The following is an 18,419-nucleotide window of genomic DNA, read 5'->3' on the forward strand; positions in this document are numbered from 1 at the left end:
GGTAGCGGATTCCGTTGCCAAGTGCTTAACAACGGAATCCGCTGCTGGATTCCGCTAATTTCTACTGAGCATGCCCAGAATGAAAAAAATGAGAAAAGAAAAAAAACAAACAGAGCCGACGGATTCCGTTAGACGGACGACAAACGGATGCAACGGTCCGTTATTTCACTGGAATCAGCTAACGGATTACTGTGAAATAACGGATCCGTTGACACCACAAAAATAACGGATGCATCAAAACGACGCAGCAACGGACCCAGTGGATTTCGCCCAACGCAAGTGTGAAACTAGCCTAACAGAAATGACGGATCAGTTTTTTCACAGGATTCCTGTGAACGGAATCCTGTGAATTACGGTGTCTTGCAAAATATTTTGCAGGAATCCAGTTTTTCCCCATAGACTTCTATTAGTGACGGATTGTGACTGATGATGCTGCGTTGCATCCGCTGCGTCGCGGTCAGTCGTCTTTTAACTGACCGCCGGGCGGGAGCAACGCAGCCTGTAACATTTTTTGAGCAGCGCAATCCGTAGGATTTTGCTGCGCATGCGCTCTCTGGCTCCCTGCCCCCGTAATCAGGATAAACATCGGGTAACCAAGCAATGCGCTTTGGTTAGTTACCCGATATTTACAGTGGTTACCTGTGCAGGGAGCCAGCGCTAAGCGGTGTATGCTGGTATGCAAGATAAATATCGGGTAACCAAGCAAAAAGGGCTTTGCTTTTACCCGATATTTACCCTGGCTGTGCACGGAGCCCAACACTTCCCCGCTCGGCTCCGCCCCCTCCCGCACTCAGCATGTACACACACACACACTCTCTCTCTCTCACTCACTCACTCACTCACACACTCACTCACTCACTCACTCACTCACTCACCTGTCCCCAACCCTGCAGTCCCCGCGGCACTGATGTCCTCAGTGCCATGGCCTCGCTCGGCTCCATCCACCCTGAACTCCGCCCCCTCTCGCTCCGCCCCCCGCACACAACGGAGTCCGACAAAGAAAATTCTGTTCTTTGTCATCCGTTGTACAGCGCATCAGTCACATGCTTCAAGCAACGCATGTGACTGATGCAAAATAACGGAAATGTGAACTTAGCCTAAGGCTAGGTTCACATTTCCGTTGTTATAAATCAGTCAGGTCCATCAGCAACGGATCAGTTGTTTTTTAGATGTCAACTGACGCAACGGATGTGTTTTTCACAGGAATCCTGTGAAAAAACTGATCCGTCGCGTCCGTTACATCCGCTATGCGTCCGTTTTTGACAGATCAGTCATGATCCGTTTGTGTTTGGGACAGCCCAGTGGGTGTGCCAAACATGCTGGGCATGCTCAGTAGAGCATGACGGAATCCAGCACTGGATTCCGTTGTAAGACGGATTATGACGGAATCCAGCACCATAGACATCCATTACAAGCTTGACTGATTCCTGCGCGGCGCGTTAATTTTGACGGCCAGAAAAACATTACAATCTGCATTGCTCCCGCCTGGCGGTCAGTCAATAAACGACTGACTGCGACGCAGCGGAGGCAACTCAAGGTCATCAGTCGCAATCCGCCACCAATACAAGTCTATGGGACACAACGGAATCCGCTAAACGGATGCCGTTGTTAACCAGAGCCGCGGATTGTGACCGATACATTTTAACGCATAACGCAAATGTGAACCTAGCCTAAAAAACCATGGATCCGTCATTGCGTCGCCACAACGGACCTGATTGAAGCAAAACAACAGTTGTGTGAACCTAGCCTAAGAATGCAGGCAGGCAATATCCCCATTAGTCTGCAGTGTAAACCGGTCGGGTCAGTCCCCTTTTTATGGCTGTAAGGCAGGGATAGAGTAATCCGGAAGGGCACGTGAGACTTCCCATCCTCGCAGACGTCTCCCGTCCATGAAGTCATCCTGTCCTCCGGCTGCTCTAGGATTTGGTGGCGTTCGAGGAATTCCTCCTGAAAACCACAGCTCGGCCTTATGACTATACCATGTGTGACTACCCCGTACAGCCAGGAGTCATGCTATTCCCCACCCCAGCATAGCCGAGCTGCGGACGTCTGATCACGGCTCAGGTCACTGCTGGAAATCTCTTTATCCAGGGCCGCGTCCTCCACCTCCATACAGCAGTCTCCCGAGCCTGGGGAATGAATATGCCGGCGGACCCCAGAATACCCTATGGGATGACTCCTCTGCCACCTCTGAGGTGGTCACATCCCAGGGAAATGCTGACGTCGGAATCTCTCTAGACATGGAGACCACCGGGTCCTTTCCATGGGCCGCAGGGGGCCGTGATAAAGACCATACAAATTGGCTATAGATAAATTGGCCGATATCTCTGGAACCGTATGGTGAATGTAAAGTTAATACCTGACTGCAGCGGGAATAAAATAAGAGCAAACGCTGGTCACTTCTGCCCTACTTACAGGTCTTCATTAAAGGGGCACTTCAGGCAAAAACAATGCCAATTATCAGAGATTGAGGGGGCTGAGCATGACCTGATGGTGCCCCCCTCCTTTCTTTGCAACGGGCTGGACACAATGTATCAGTTCTGACCCAAGTGATTCTTTAGAATACAATGTAGTCGGGTTATGAAAGGGTTATTCCCATCTTAATAAATGGGAATATCGGATAGTGATTGTAAATACAAACAAACTTGTAATTTACTGTTTTAATTATTAAAATGATAACATTTTTGATTAGTTTGTTGCCTTGGACACCGACCACTGCTACTGGGCAGCAGGAAAAGTGAAGTGCTTACAAGCTGTTTTCTATTTTAAGCTTGTAAGCACTGCTTTTGAAGCCGGCCAGGATCTGTGCAGTGTGCGTAACACTCCGTTATTAGCGGAGGGCATCCATCAGTCATAATGAGACAGTCTCCCAAGCCTCTGCAGGGTGGCACCGTGCTGGCAGCGGGTACCGGAGCACTGTGTGCTGTGTGTGCAGCGCAGGATGTTGCTCCGATTTCCCTCCTGTAGGATGAGGACGGGGATCGCCTTTTCCTGTATTAGGAGCTGACGACATGCTCTACCCCCCCCCCCCCCCTCTGGTTGTGTAATTGACACGACGCAACATGAAGTCCCCCCGCCGCTGACTGTGCCACTCAGTGCTCCTCAGCACCCATGTAAAATTGTGACCCCCCCCCCCCCCCCCCAACCAGACCCCAAACTAAAATCTGATACATTGCAACAAAGTCAGACAACTTTATCCGGAAAAACTGTAGTCGTTGCGCCCTGTCGTTGCGCCCTGTCGTTGCGCCCTGTCGTTGCGCCCTGTCGTTGCGCCCTGTCGTTGCGCCCTGTCGTTGCGCCCTGTCGTTGCGCCCTGTCGTTGCGCCCTGTCGTTGCGCCCTGTCGTTGCGCCCTGTCGTTGCGCCCTGTCGTTGCGCCCTGTCGTTGCGCCCTGTCGTTGCGCCCTGTCGTTGCGCCCTGTCGTTGCGCCCTGTCGTTGCGCCCTGTCGTTGCGCCCTGTCGTTGCGCCCTGTCGTTGCGCCCTGTCGTTGCGCCCTGTCGTTGCGCCCTGTCGTTGCGCCCTGTCGTTGCGCCCTGTCGTTGCGCCCTGTCGTTGCGCCCTGTCGTTGCGCCCTGTCGTTGCGCCCTGTCGTTGCGCCCTGTCGTTGCGCCCTGTCGTTGCGCCCTGTCGTTGCGCCCTGTCGTTGCGCCCTGTCGTTGCGCCCTGTCGTTGCGCCCTGTCGTTGCGCCCTGTCGTTGCGCCCTGTCGTTGCGCCCTGTCGTTGCGCCCTGTCGTTGCGCCCTGTCGTTGCGCCCTGTCGTTGCGCCCTGTCGTTGCGCCCTGTCGTTGCGCCCTGTCGTTGCGCCCTGTCGTTGCGCCCTGTCGTTGCGCCCTGTCGTTGCGCCCTGTCGTTGCGCCCTGTCGTTGCGCCCTGTCGTTTTTTTCATGGTGAGACGCATATAGACAAGTGATCATTTCCCGGTTCTTCATCAGGTGCTGGCCAGTTTTTGGGGAAGTGCGCTCTCTGGGTGACTCATCCAGGTTACTCTTGCACCCCAACTTCCTTCTGCTCAGATATAAATTCTTGTTCAGTCCTACAGTTTCTGTGACCTCTTTTGCTTTACAAGCTGCGGTAGTAATAAGTCATCTCTGATCAGTTGCTTTTTATGTTGCTCATCACCCACCCATCTATCCCATGACTCTGCAAATTCCAGGAAAAGCTGGGTGGCGGTCATATATGCTCTGTAGAGGAGGCTGAACTTCAGGCTTTGATATCATTTTTGCAGTGATTTCTCGTTCTCTGATCTGCTCTGTGGAAGTCTTAACTTAGAGATTTCATGGGCCTGTAATGACATGGCGGTATTATTTGTTTTAGACACAAATATGCAGCCTCTCATGGTGTAAAGGTGTGAGAGCTCGGGACAAATGAAGTTATTTAGGTGTTGAAAAGTAACTGTCACTGTTACAAATATGTTATGCTGTGAATTATACAGTAAAAGAATATTCTCTGTTCATACCAGTGTTATTATAGTTATATTCTTGTACACAGGGGGCAGTATTATAGTAGTTATATTCTTGTACATAGGGGGCAGTATTATAGTAGTTATATTCTTGTACATAGGGGGCAGTATTATAGTAGTTATATTCTTGTACATAGGGGCAGTATTATAGTAGTTATATTCTTGTACATAGGAGCAGTATTATAGTAGTTATATTCTTGTACATAGGGGGCAGTATTATAGTAGTTATATTCTTGTACATAGGGGGCAGTATTATAGTAGTTATATTCTTGTACATAGGGGGCAGTATTATAGTAGTTATATTCTTGTACATAGGGGCAGTATTATAGTAGTTATATTCTTGTACATAGGGGCAGTATTATAGTAGTTGTATTCCTGTACATAGGGGGCAGTATTATAGTAGTTGTATTCCAGTACATAGGGGGCAGTATTATAGTAGTTGTATTCCTGTACATAGGGGGCAGTATTGTAGCAGTTATATTCTTCTATGTCAGTATAGACTATAGAGGCTGTTTCCGCTGCGTTTCTTCCCTGTGTTGCTGTTCTGGCTTCGTGTAGGCTGGTTGGAGCGGATCCTCTTGTGCCTGCTGTGGGCAGTTGGTGATGGGGCTGTGCTCCCTGGTGCTGGCCTGCAGGTCCCTGCGCTATCATGTTGCACACGCTTCCTGCTCCCGGGTATTTGCTGTCTGGGTGACTTCGCTCCTCCTTGTGCTCCGCTTCCTGCATCACCGTCCTCCCTGTGATTCAGCTGCCAGAAAAGGGGGAGCACAAAGGGAAGCGGACGCTGGAGCCTTCGAGGAAATGCCAGGCTTGTAGCCGTGCGCGGCTCCGTCCAGCGCCCTCCTTGTCCTGCTGCTGTCGGGTTCTGGTCTGTGTAATGCTGAGCTCAGATTGCGGTTCAGTGAGCGCTGTGCACACACGAGGAGCGGCACTAATGCTGTGGTACTGCTGTCTAGGCTCTCATCGGTCTTTAGTTCTCTCTTTCCCTTTTTTTTTTCTTTTATGCTTTCTTTTTTCTACTTTCTCTTTATTTCTCTTTTATCCTTTTCCCTCTTCTCTCTCGCCTCCATCCCACTCTCAACTTTTCTCACTCAATAAACCCCCAGATTATTTCTCATTAACCCCCCTCACCTTCTCGTTTGTTCCCCCCCTCACCTTCTCGTTTGTTACCCCCTCACCTTCTTGTTTGTTCCTCCCCCTCGCCTTCTCGTTTGTTACCCCCCTCGCCTTCTCGTTTGTTCCCCCCCTCACCTCCTCGTTTGTTCCCCCCCTCACCTCCTCGTTTGTTCCCCCCCCTCACCACCTCGTTTGTTCTCCCCCCTCACCTCCTCGTTTGTTCTCCCCCCTCACCTCCTCGTTTGTCCCTCCCCCCTCACCTCCTCGTTTGTCCCCCCCCCTCACCTCCTCGTTTGCTCCCCCCCATACCTCCTCGTTTGCTCCCCCCCTCACCTCCTCGTTTGCTCCCCCCCTCACCTCCTCGTTTGTTCCCCCACTCACCTCCTCGTTTGTTCCCCCCCTCACCTCCTCGTTTGTTCCCCCCCTCACCTCCTCGTTTGTTCCCCCCCTCACCTCCTCGTTTGCTCCCCCCCTCACCTCCTCGTTTGTTCCCCCCCTCACCTCCTCGTTTGCTCCCCCCCATACCTCCTCGTTTGTTCCCCCACTCACCTCCTCGTTTGTTCCCCCCCTCACCTCCTCGTTTGCTCCCCCCCCTCACCTCCTCGTTTGTTCCCCCCTCACCTCCTCGTTTGTTCCCCCCTCACCTCCTCGTTTGTTCCCCCCTCACCTCCTCGTTTGTTCCCCCCCTCACCTCCTCGTTTGTCCCCCCCCTCACCTCCTCGTTTGTTCCCCCCCTCACCTCCTCGTTTGTTCCCCCCCCTCACCTCCTCGTTTGTTCCCCCCCCTCACCTCCTCGTTTGTTCCCCCCCCCTCACCTCCTCGTTTGTTCCCCCCCCTCACCTCCTCGTTTGTTCCCCCCCCTCACCTCCTCGTTTGTTCCCCCCCCTCACCTCCTCGTTTGTTCCCCCCTCACCTCGTTTGTTCCCCCCTCACCTCCTCGTTTGTTCCCCCCCTCACCTCCTCGTTTGTTCCCCCCCTCACCTCCTCGTTTGTTCCCCCCCTCACCTCCTCGTTTGTTCCCCCCCCCTCACCTCCTCGTTTGTTCCCCCCCCATACCTCCTCGTTTGTTCCCCCCCCTCACCTCCTCGTTTGTTCCCCCCCCTCACCTCCTCGTTTGTTCCCCCCCTCACCTTGTTTGTTCCCCCCCCTCACCTCCTCGTTTGTTCCCCCCCCTCACCTTCTCGTTTGTTCCCCCCCCTCACCTTCTCGTTTGTTCCCCCCCCTCACCTTCTCGTTTGTTCCCCCACCTCACCTTCTCGTTTGTTCCCCCCCCTCACCTTCTCGTTTGTTCCCCCCCTCACCTTCTCGTTTGTTCCCCCCCCCTCACCTTCTCGTTTGTTCCCCCCCCCTCACCTTCTCGTTTGTTCCCCCCCCCTCACCTTCTCGTTTGTTCCCCCCCCCTCACCTTCTCGTTTGTTCCCCCCCCTCACCTTCTCGTTTGTTCCCCCCCTCACCTTCTCGTTTGTTCCCCCCCTCACCTTCTCGTTTGTTCCCCCCCTCACCTTCTCGTTTGTTCCCCCCCTCACCTTCTCGTTTGTTCCCCCCCTCACCTTCTCGTTTGTTCCCCCCCTCACCTTCTCGTTTGTTCCCCCCCCTCAGCTTCTCGTTTGTCCCCCCCTCACCTTCTCGTTTGTTCCCCCCTCACCTTCTCGTTTGTTCCCCCCTCACCTTCTCGTTTGTTCCCCCCTCACCTTCTCGTTTGTTCCCCCCTCACCTTCTCGTTTGTTCCCCCCTCACCTTCTCGTTTGTCCCCCCCCCTCACCTTCTCGTTTGTCCCCCCCCTCACCTTCTCGTTTGTTCCCCCCCTCACCTCGTTTGTTCCCCCCTCACCTTCTCATTTGTTCCCCTCCCCCCTCACCTCCTCGCTCGTCACCCTCCCCCCTCACCTCCTCGCTCGTCACCCTCCCCCCCTCACCTCCTCGCTCGTCACCCTCCCCCCCTCACCTCCTCGCTCGTCACCCTCCCCTCCTTGCTCGTCACCCTCCCCCCTCACCTCCTCGCTCGTCACCCTCCCCCCTCACCTCCTCGCTCGTCACCCTCCCCCCTCACCTCCTCGCTCGTCACCCTCCCCCCTCACCTCCTCGCTCGTCACCCTCCCCCCCTCACCTCCTCGCTCGTCACCCTCCCCCCTCACCTCCTCGCTCGTCACCCTCCCCCCTCACCTCCTCGCTCGTCACCCTCCCCCCTCACCTCCTCGCTCGTCACCCTCCCCCCTCACCTCCTCGCTCGTCACCCTCCCCCCTCACCTCCTCGCTCGTCACCCTCACCTCCTCGCTCGTCACCCTCCCCCCTCCCCCTCACCTCCTCGCTCGTCACCCTCCCCCCTCACCTCCTCGCTCGTCACCCTCACCTCCTCGCTCGTCACCCTCACCTCCTCGCTCGTCACCCTCACCTCCTCGCTCGTCACCCTCCCCCGTCACCTCCTCGCTCGTCACCCTCCCCCGTCACCTCCTCGCTCGTCACCCTCCCCCCCTCACCTCCTCGCTCGTCACCCTCCCCCCCTCACCTCCTCGCTCGTCACCCTCCCCCCCTCACCTCCTCGCTCGTCACCCTCACCTCCTCGCTCGTCGCTCGTCACCCTCACCTCCTCGCTCGTCGCTCGTCACCCTCCCCCCTCACCTCCTCGCTCGTCACCCTCACCTCCTCGCTCGTCGCTCGTCACCCTCCCCCCTCACCTCCTCGCTCGTCACCCTCACCTCGTCGCTCGTCACCCTCCCCCCTCACCTCCTCGCTCGTCACCCTCACCTCCTCGCTCGTCACCCTCACCTCCTCGCTCGTCGCTCGTCACCCTCCCCCCTCACCTCCTCGCTCGTCACCCTCACCTCCTCGCTCGTCACCCTCCCCCCCTCACCTCCTCGCTCGTCACCCTCCCCCCTCACCTCCTCGCTCGTCACCCTCCCCCCTCACCTCCTCGCTCGTCACCCTCCCCCCTCACCTCCTCGCTCGTCACCCTCCCCCCTCACCTCCTCGCTCGTCACCCTCCCCCCTCACCTCCTCGCTCGTCGCTCGTCACCCTCACCTCCTCGCTCGTCGCCCTCCCCCCTCACCTCCTCGCTCGTCGCCCTCCCCCCCTCACCTCCTCGCTCGTCGCCCTCCCCCCTCACCTCCTCGCTCGTCGCCCTCCCCCCCTCACCTCCTCGCTCGTCGCCCTCCCCCCTCACCTCCTCGCTCGTCGCCCTCTCCCCCCTCACCTCCTCGCTCGTCGCCCTCCCCCCTCACCTCCTCGCTCGTCGCCCTCCCCCCTCACCTCCTCGCTCGTCGCCCTCCCCCCTCACCTCCTCGCTCGATACTCCCCCCCCCCCCCCCCCCCACCCCCTAATTTTTTCACTGTACCCCACCCCACCTTCTTGCTCCCAACCCCTCCCCACCTATAAGGACTGGTGCAGATTTCAGGCACGCTGACTAAACGTTATGTGTAATTAATGTATGTATCTAGTATAGATCAGAGGAGAAACTAGTAAGGGGGTTTTCTGTGTTTTTTTTTTTTTTTTTTTTTTTTTTAAATATAGAGATGTCAATCATTGCATAATTAAAAGTTTACAAGTTCTGCAACTTTTTAGTATACGTTTTGACCTTTAAAGTCATCAACGTGTTCTAGACTCCTTTATTATTTACATCCAGAACATCTAAAAATTGAAAACAAAGCAATTTTGTAGTCGCTTTAATTTAAAAATGTGCCATGGTTTTCATTCTACAATAACAACAAATGCGTCTCCATGGTAACAGACTACAAAGAAACCCCGGTGTAGTCAGATCCTGATGTCCTTTTCTCCTCAATCCATCCTAACCCAGCAATGACAGACCGCAGGACCTGACTGCACAGGGTTTGTTTCTGGTCTGTTACCGCGGAAACACATTTGTCTGCATAAGAGCTGCAGACTCCAAAAGGTAGTTTTTGTTTTGTTTTGTTTTTTTAATATTGCAAGCTAAGGCAGTAGATAAAACTGGATGATTTAGATGTTTGGCTAGAAGGGGTTAAAGATGCTTCCGCTGTGTTAATTTGTGCTCATATCATCTCTTTACAGACCGGGATTATTGAATTTGTGGTTTCTTCACTCGGAGCCAAAGATTCGCTGTCAAGTCCAAATGTGAGGAGCGGAGGTCGGCGCCAGCGTCTCCCCCCCCGATAGTGCCAAGTAAGGTAAAGCGCTGCTTCATTCATATTCTGCGTGCGTCTCGGGGATTCTGCCTGCGTTTGCACTTATTGTGAAACCTCTGCAACTTTGCAAAAATTGCGCTAAAAAGAAAAAAAAAAAATTCGGTTACTCGTTCAAAAAGCCTGAATTTCTTTGGCCGTTCAGTTTTCCTGTGATTGGGATGGCTTGGGTTTGGGAGCCGCAGTTCACAGATTGCCCATTAGGTGGCAGTGTTTGGAGGAGGTTTGTCCCTCCCGCGTCCTGTGGGATCGGGTGAATCTTGGGGGTTTTCTTCTCCTCCCAATGACACTTTTCTGACCCCGGTGAGCGCCGCCGTCTATCGACCCGCTGGTCTCTAAGAGCTGCATTAATTCCCGCTGTGATAGGGAAGTGGCGGCTCGGAAACATTACAGATTTCTCTTTCCTCCTTTCAGTGTCGTCTGTATGTCACTGTTTTTTTGTTTTTTTTTAAGTAATCTTCTCCAAATAGAGATTAACCCTCAGTACGCTGGGTCCCAACAGTGTCATGTCCTCCCCTGCCGCAGAGTAAAAACTTCTAGTTATCGAACAGTCTGCTTCTCTTATACCAGCCATATAGAAAAAAAAAACAAACTGCTTAAGTGCTCTGTGCTGCTGAAGATGCCCAGGAGGATTTCAGGATCCTGTCTGGAGGTACAGAGGTAGGAGCAGGGTCCTCCCAGCTGTACAGAGTATTTCAGAAGCATACGAAGGTACAGACTGTGAGTTAGAGAGGTAGGAGCAGGGTCCCTGAGCAGCACAGAGTATTCCAGGATCATGTCCTGAGGTACAGACATTTTGGGCCCCGTGTGTCGCTGCGCCGCTTCTTTGCCTCTTGTAGTTTGGGCCCCGTGTGTGTTGTTGCGCCGCTCCTCTATCCCTTCAGTTTGGGCTCCGTGTATCGCTGCGTCGGTCCTCTGCCCTTTCAGTTTGGGCCCCATGTGTCGCTCCTCTGCCCCGTCAGTTTGGGCCCCGGTTATCGCTCCTCTGCCCCTCCCGTTTGGGCCCCTTCTGTCGTTGAGCCGCTCCTCTGCACCTTCAGTTTGGGGCCCCTTGTGTCGCTGTGCCACTCCTCTGCCCCTTCAGTTTGGGCCCCTTGTGTCGCTAAGCCGCTCCTCTGCCCCTTCAGTTTGGGCCCCCTGTGTCGCTGAGCCGCTCCTCTGCCCCTTCAGTTTGGGGCCCCTTCTGTCGCAGCGCCGCTCCTCTGCCCCTCCAGTTTGGGCCCCTTCTGTCGCTGTGCAGCTCCTCTGCCCCTTCAGTTTGGGCCCCTTCTGTCACTGTGCCGCTCCTCTGCCCCTTCAGTTTGGGCCCCTTCTGTCGCTGTGCCGCTCCTCTGCCCCTTCAGTTTGGGCCCCTTGTGTCGCTGTGCCGCTCCTCTGCCCCTCCAGTTTAAGCCCCTTGTGTCGCTGTTCCGCTCCTCTGCCCCTTCAGTTTGGGCCCCTTGTGTCGCTGTGCCGCTCCTCTGCCCCTCCAGTTTGGGCCCCTTGTGTCGCTGTGCCGCTCCTCTGCCCCTTCAGTTTGGGCCCCTTGTGTCGCTGTGCCGCTCCTCTGCCCCTTCAGTTTGGGCCCCTTGTGTCGCTGTGCCGCTCCTCCAGTTTGGGCCCCGTGTGACGCTCGCTGCGTCCTGCGGCCGTGGTGCGGCCCATTGTTCTGGGGGCAGGGAGGTCTCGTTTCCTTCCTCTTTGGAAGTGCGGGCTCCAGATATAACTCGCCATCTGTGATCATTGTTTTCATTCCTCCTCGCAGTTCCTGATATTTGCAGCCGGTTTCTCGTCTTCGCCCCGGTGACACCTGTCGTCTGGCGCTTTCATAGCAGAAGCCGATATTGGGTTTTGTTCCCCGTCTCGGGTTTTCCTGATGCGTCTGCCTTCAGCTCAGTTTCCCCTTCTTCCTCCTTCATGTCACACTTGTGGGGTCTGGGCAGCTGCTCATTGGGGTCTTCGCATTGCATTAGTGCCCCCTTTTCCTGTTTTTCTCCTTCCTCTCACATCCTCTGGGACTACTCTTGATGTGCCATGATGGGGGGCATCCTGCGTTAATGTCTGGGGGTCTTCTTCCTCTAGAGGCATTACTATACAGTCAGGATCAGCGGCGCCTCGGTACCCGGCCAGCACCAGCCGCTTCTCCCCAAGCAAACATCTGCTCTGGGAATACTGCTCCGCACTGGGACGTAACCAGCAATCATTGCGCTGATGAAACCCAATATGCTCCGCAGCCTCGGGGAAGCCGCCTGCTATCTGCAAATTAGTCCGGTTAATTAAAGTCCCCCCTCCCGTCAAGCACTATCCATCACCCGCTAAATACATGTAATTCACCCACCTCGAGGATTTATTAATAAAGAGCAATGGGACTTATAAGACTGAGGCAGATTTGCACTTGGTGCTTTAAAATATGTGCTGTGTAGAAGGTATTCAGTATCCTGGCCAGCCCCCTCCTCTATCCAGGCCAATGTGTAATATCCAGGCCAGCCCCCTCCTCCACCTGAGCCAATGTGTAATATCCAGGCCAGACCCCTCCTCCACCCTTTCTAATGTGTATTATCCAGGCCAGCCCCCTTCTCCACCCATTCCAATATGTAATATCCAGGCCAGCCCCCTCCTCTATCCAGGCCAATGTGTAATATCAAGGACAGACCCCTCCTCCATCCGGGTCAATGTGTAATATCCAGGCCAGCCCCCTCCCCTATCCGGGCCAATGTGTAATATCCAGGCCAGCCCCCTCCTCCTGCCATTTCAATGTGTAATATCCAGGCCAGCCCCCTCCTCCACCCATTACAATGTGTAATATCCAGGCCTGCCTCCTCCTCCACCCGGCCAATGTGTAATATCCAGGCCAGCCCCCTCCTCCAGCCATTACAATGTGTAATATAAAGGCCTGCCCCCTCCTCCACTCATTACAATGTGTAATATCCAGGCCTGCCTCCTCCTCCACCCGGCCAATGTGTAATATCCAGGCCAGCCCCCTTCTCTATACGGGCCAATGTGTAATATCCAGGCCAGACCCCTCCTCCACCCATTCTAATGTGTATTATCCAAGCCAGCCCCCTCCTCCACCCATTCTAATGTGTATTATCCAAGCCAGCCCCCTCCTCCACCCATTCTAATGTGTATTATCCAAGCCAGCCCCCTCCTCCACCCATTCTAATGTGTATTATCCAGGCCAGCCCCCTCCTCCACCCATTCTAATGTGTATTATCCAAGCCAGCCCCCTCCTCCACCCATTCTAATGTGTATTATCCAAGCCAGCCCCCTCCTCCACCCATTCTAATGTGTATTATCCAGGCCAGCCCCCTCCTCCACCTATTGCAATGTGTAATATCCAGGCCAGCCCCCTGCTCCACCCAGGCCAATGTATACTATCCAGGCCAGACCCCTCCTCCACCCATTCCAATGTGTAATATCCAGGCCAGCCCCCTCCTCCACCCATTCCAATGTGTAATATCCAGGCCAGCCCCTCCTCCATCCGGGCCAATGTGTAATATCCAGGCCAGCCCCCTCCTCCACCCGGGCCAGTGTGTAATATCCAGGCCAGCCCCCTCCTCCACCAATTCCAATGTGTACTATCCAGGCCAACCCCTTCCTCCACCAATTCCAATGTGTAATATCCAGGCCAGCCCCCTCCTCTACCCGGGCCAATGTGTAATATCCAGGCCAGCCCCCTCCTCCATCCGGGCCAATGTGTAGGTAGTGAAGGGCGCTGGCCTGGATATTAAAATCACCAGTCAGCCGCCTCCTCGAGCGGAGGGTCGGAGATGGATCGGACAACTGAAGATGGGGAGCGGGCGTGTGATCGCAGTTGCCTATTAGTAAGTTGGACAACTTTTGGGTGTAATTTTGTATGACTGGACCCCCTCCTGACTTTGCATGGTCAGACACAACCATGGATAGGTGTCTGAATGGTAGTGATTCAGTGAGCCTCTGAGACCCCTTCAAGTTTGGGAAGAGGGTTGTGGGGGTCCTCGTGCTCATACAGCCCTTTCCTTTACAGGGAATGGGAAATAACCTCTTGGATCAATGGGGGAGACCCCAGCATATCCAAAATATTTAGATCCCTGTAGATCAGGGGTCTCAAACTCAGCTGGGTGTATGGGCCGCATATAGGAAAAAAAAAATGAGGGGGGCCGCATTATTTGCAGGACAAAGTGAACATTTTTAATGAATCCATGTTTTTTTTTCTATACATCTTGGATCACTTTTGTAAACATTTTCACTTGTTTATTATAACAAACGTGCACTTGTTTTGTTAAGTTTATATACAGAAAAGCATTTTTAATGTAAATAAAAAAAGTCATGCTTTAGGATTTTTTTTTTTTTACATTTTATCACCTTCTTGTAATTGTTTTACAATTAGCAGCATCATATAGTAATCTTAGCCAAAATCTTGTAGTAATGTGCCCATGCTGCAGTAATGTCCCCATCCGTGTGACCTGTAGTAAGGTGCTCATCCTTGTGGTATTGTGCCCAGTAGTATAGTGCCCATCCTTGTGCCCTGTAGTATTGTGCCCAGTAATATTGTTCCAATCCTTGTAGTATTGTGCCCCATCCTTGTAGTATTGTGCCCAGTAATATTGTGCCCATCCTTGTAGTATTGTGCTCTGTAGTATTCTGCCAATTCCCGTAGTATTGTGGCCATCCCTGTAGTATTCAACCCATCCCTGTAGTATTGTGGCCATCCCTGTAGTATTGTGGCCATCCCTGTAGTATTGTGGCCATCCCTGTAGTATTGTGGCCATCCCTGTAGTATTCAACCCATCCCTGTAGTATTGTGGCCATCCCTGTAGTATTGTGGCCATCCCTGTAGTATTGTGGCCATCCCTGTAGTATTGTGGCCATCCCTGTAGTATTGTGGCCATCCCTGTAGTATTGTGGCCATCCCTGTAGTATTGTGGCCATCCCTGTAGTATTGTGGCCATCCCTGTAGTATTGTGGCCATCCCTGTAGTATTGTGGCCATCCCTGTAGTATTGTGGCCATCCCTGTAGTATTGTGGCCATCCCTGTAGTATTGTGGCCATCCCTGTAGTATTGTGGCCATCCCTGTAGTATTGTGGCCATCCCTGTAGTATTGTGGCCATCCCTGTAGTATTCAACCCATCCCTGTAGTATTGTGGCCATCCCTGTAGTATTCAACCCATCCCTGTAGTATTGTGGCCATCCCTGTAGTATTGTGGCCATCCCTGTAGTATTGTGGCCATCCCTGTAGTATTGTGGCCATCCCTGTAGTATTGTGGCCATCCCTGTAGTATTGTGGCCATCCCTGTAGTATTGTGGCCATCCCTGTAGTATTGTGGCCATCCCTGTAGTATTGTGGCCATCCCTGTAGTATTGTGGCCATCCCTGTAGTATTGTGGCCATCCCTGTAGTATTGTGGCCATCCCTGTAGTATTGTGGCCATCCCTGTAGTATTGTGGCCATCCCTGTAGTATTGTGGCCATCCCTGTAGTATTGTGGCCATCCCTGTAGTATTGTGGCCATCCCTGTAGTATTGTGGCCATCCCTGTAGTATTGTGGCCATCCCTGTAGTATTGTGGCCATCCCTGTAGTATTGTGGCCATCCCTGTAGTATTGTGGCCATCCCTGTAGTATTGTGGCCATCCCTGTAGTATTGTGGCCATCCCTGTAGTATTGTGGCCATCCCTGTAGTATTGTGGCCATCCCTGTAGTATTGTGGCCATCCCTGTAGTATTGTGGCCATCCCTGTAGTATTGTGGCCATCCCTGTAGTATTGTGGCCATCCCTGTAGTATTGTGGCCAATCCCTGTAGTATTGTGGCCAATCCCTGTAGTATTGTGGCCAATCCCTGTAGTATTGTGGCCAATCCCTGTAGTATTGTGGCCAATCCCTGTAGTATTGTGGCCAATCCCTGTAGTATTGTGGCCAATCCCTGTAGTATTGTGGCCAATCCCTGTAGTATTGTGGCCAATCCCTGTAGTATTCTGCCCATCCTTTAGTAATACGCAAACAAAAAAAAATTTCTCCTCACCTTTCCTTCGTTCCCTGTGTGCCCACGATCAGTACTTGCAGAGTTTTGGATGCAGCATGCTTCAGCTGCGTCCAAAACCCTGCTATGTATGGTAAAAGCACAGTGGGTATGGGATTTCTAAAAACCCCATGCCCACTGTGCGTGTACAGCCCGCAGTGAAAACGGAACTGCGGTGTGGCTTCCAGAGGCCGCAGCATGTGAATTTATGCTGCGGAGTCGGAAGCGTCCTTCCTAGGCAGAGCACAGCGAGGAGACCGCAGCGGCCCGAACCCCTGATCGCAGGCACGGGCAGCTGCGGTCTCCGAAGGAGTAGACTTGCGGCCCCGCCGATCAGGACGCTCTGTGTCCAGCACGCAGCGGGTCCTGATCTTGAGCACGTACCTTACCTGCTTGTTGCGGCCCGTGACGATCGCGGCTCTGTGCTGAGGGTTGGCGCCGGCAGGAACTTCATGGCGGTGCAGCGCAGAGGAGCTGTGTCTGGACCAATGGCTGCTGCCTGCCAATCAGATGCAAGGAAGTGACGTCGCTGTATAACGTCACCTCCTTGCATCTGATTGGCAGACAGCAGCAGCAACTGGGATAGAACTGACAGCTCCTTGCGCGGCACCGCAGATGGTTTCAAATGCAGTAAAGTTCCTGCCGGCGCCGACCCTCAGCATAGAGCCGCGATTGTCACGGGATCTGCGGGCCACAACAAACAGCCTCAGGGGCCGCATGCGGCCCGCGGCCCGCGTGTTTGAGACCCCTGCTCTAGATCATGTCAAACTCACACCAAGCAGGAATAGATACATTAGCCCACCATCCCACCCAAAGAGCAACTTCTGTCCCGTGCAGTATCTTATTCTCAGTCTTATCTAGATCATTTGCAATTGAATAGAATAGATCCCTTTTGGACACATTGGATTCAGCTGCTGCAGTGACTGCAGGTGTTAGGCTGGGTTCACACTAAACGACAGCGACAACGACGTCGCTGTTACGTCACCATTTTCGGTGATGTAACAGCGACCTTGTAAGTCGCTGTTATGATTGCTGCTTAGCTGTCAAACACAGCGACGCAGCAGCGATCATAACGTCGCTACATGTGCAGAGAGCAGGGAGCCGCGCTTAGCGCTGGCTCCTTGCTCTCCTAGGTACAGTACACATCGGGTTAATTAACCCGATGTGTGCTGCAGCTACATGTCACAGTTCAGAGAGCAGGGAGCCGCGCGCACTGCTTAGCGCTGGCTCCTTGCTCTCCTTGCTACAGTATACATGGGGTTAATTACCCGATGCATACTGCAGCCACATGTGCACAGTGCAGGAGCCGGCACTGGCAGCAAGAGCGGAGGCTGGTAACCAGCGTAAACATCGGGTAACCAGGGAAAGGTCTTCCCTTGGTTACCCGATGTTTACGCTGGTTACAGCTTACCGCAGCTGCCAGTGCCGGCTCCTGCTCGCTTCATTTCGTCGCTCTCTCGCTGTCACACACAGCGATGTGTGTGTCACAGCGGGAGAGTGACGACCAAAAAATGAAGCTGGACATTCAGCAACGACCGGCGACCTCACAGCAGGGGCCAGGTCGTTGCTGGATGTCACACACAGCGACGGGACGTCGCTGCAACGTCACAGAAAATGGTGACGTAGCAGCGACGTCGTTGTCGCTGTGTGTGACACCAGCTTTAGAAGATGCAGATTTGGCATCAGGTGCTGTCTATCAGATTCCACTCCAATTAAAGGTTCCATGTTTATTCCTACCATGCATTGTTTTTCGGTGTTTTCTTGTAGTGTAGATCCTGTATCTTTCGGACGGCCCAGGATAGTCCTGCCCTCTTCTTACAGGACCCGTCCGTGGTCGTTCTCCCTTTCCTCTGGCCCCGTGGTTGCCGCTGACCTCATCTCTCGGAGGATTGGCGCTGCATTCCTCCATTAGTCACCGCTCTCGCCCCCTGAGCCGCGGTCTCACCATTGTCTATGGCCGGACAGGTGCGGAGTCCTCTCGTCACTTCTCCTCTTTGTGCCTCGGCCCTGTGACTAACACTTACAGAGCCCTCATTAAAGAGAATAGAGGTCGTTATTTTGGCCTCCGTCAAGTGATCAGAGCCTCTGGATATGTTCATCCGGTTCTTACCCTGCATATACGCCAAACGTGGGGGACACTGAGCTTTGTTGCCAATACCCCAGAGGCCTCGGCACCTCCTTTAAAGCACCAGCGCCCTGGGGTGAGTATTATTTTTGCACCCGTTCCAGTCATGCCTCAGATCACCTCCAAAGCTGCATGCATAATTCTGCTCCGCTTCCATCTTCTCTCTTCACCGCTGCTCTCTGTTCAATGTTTTACCGAGCAGCTTTGATTTTTTGCATTATGGGACTTGTAGTTCGTTCCAAATTTGAAGACTTGAGGGTGACGTAATAACCAGACATCGGATTATTTCCTGTCTGCATTTATCTCTGCGCACTTCAGTCCATGCCTGGTAACGTCTCCTGTGTGCGTAGAATATCTTATGGGCAATTACCGTTCCCACCACTAGATGGCGATGGCTGTATACAGTCTCATTCCAGCGCTCGAAACCTCTGAACTGCGCGGATGCAAAACTTAGAGGGGGAAAAAAATGCTGCAATTTATAATAGTATAAACTAGGGGATTAGACACCCCCCCCCCCGAGTTAAAAATACTTTTTTTTTTTTTTTTTTTTTTTTTTTTACCCAGTATCTGCCTTAGGGTACCTTCA

At 53.4% G+C, this 18,419-nt stretch overlaps 1 protein-coding gene across 2 annotated transcripts in view; it reads left to right on the forward strand.

Moving 5' to 3' along the window:
• PTK2 (protein tyrosine kinase 2) overlaps nucleotides 1–18,419 on the forward strand; it is a 184,458-nt gene that overhangs the window by 21,730 nt on the left and 144,309 nt on the right. Inside the window, exon 2 of one of the 2 annotated variants that reach the window (XM_075352830.1) lies at nucleotides 9,603–9,718. The gene's annotated coding sequence lies outside the window, so the exon portion shown is untranslated. The remainder of the gene's footprint in view (nucleotides 1–9,602; nucleotides 9,719–18,419) is intronic. The other variant, XM_075352832.1, reaches the window with a different exon arrangement.

Source organism: Anomaloglossus baeobatrachus, chromosome 6 (assembly GCF_048569485.1).
Source record: "Anomaloglossus baeobatrachus isolate aAnoBae1 chromosome 6, aAnoBae1.hap1, whole genome shotgun sequence".
Taxonomy (NCBI): domain Eukaryota; kingdom Metazoa; phylum Chordata; class Amphibia; order Anura; family Aromobatidae; genus Anomaloglossus; species Anomaloglossus baeobatrachus.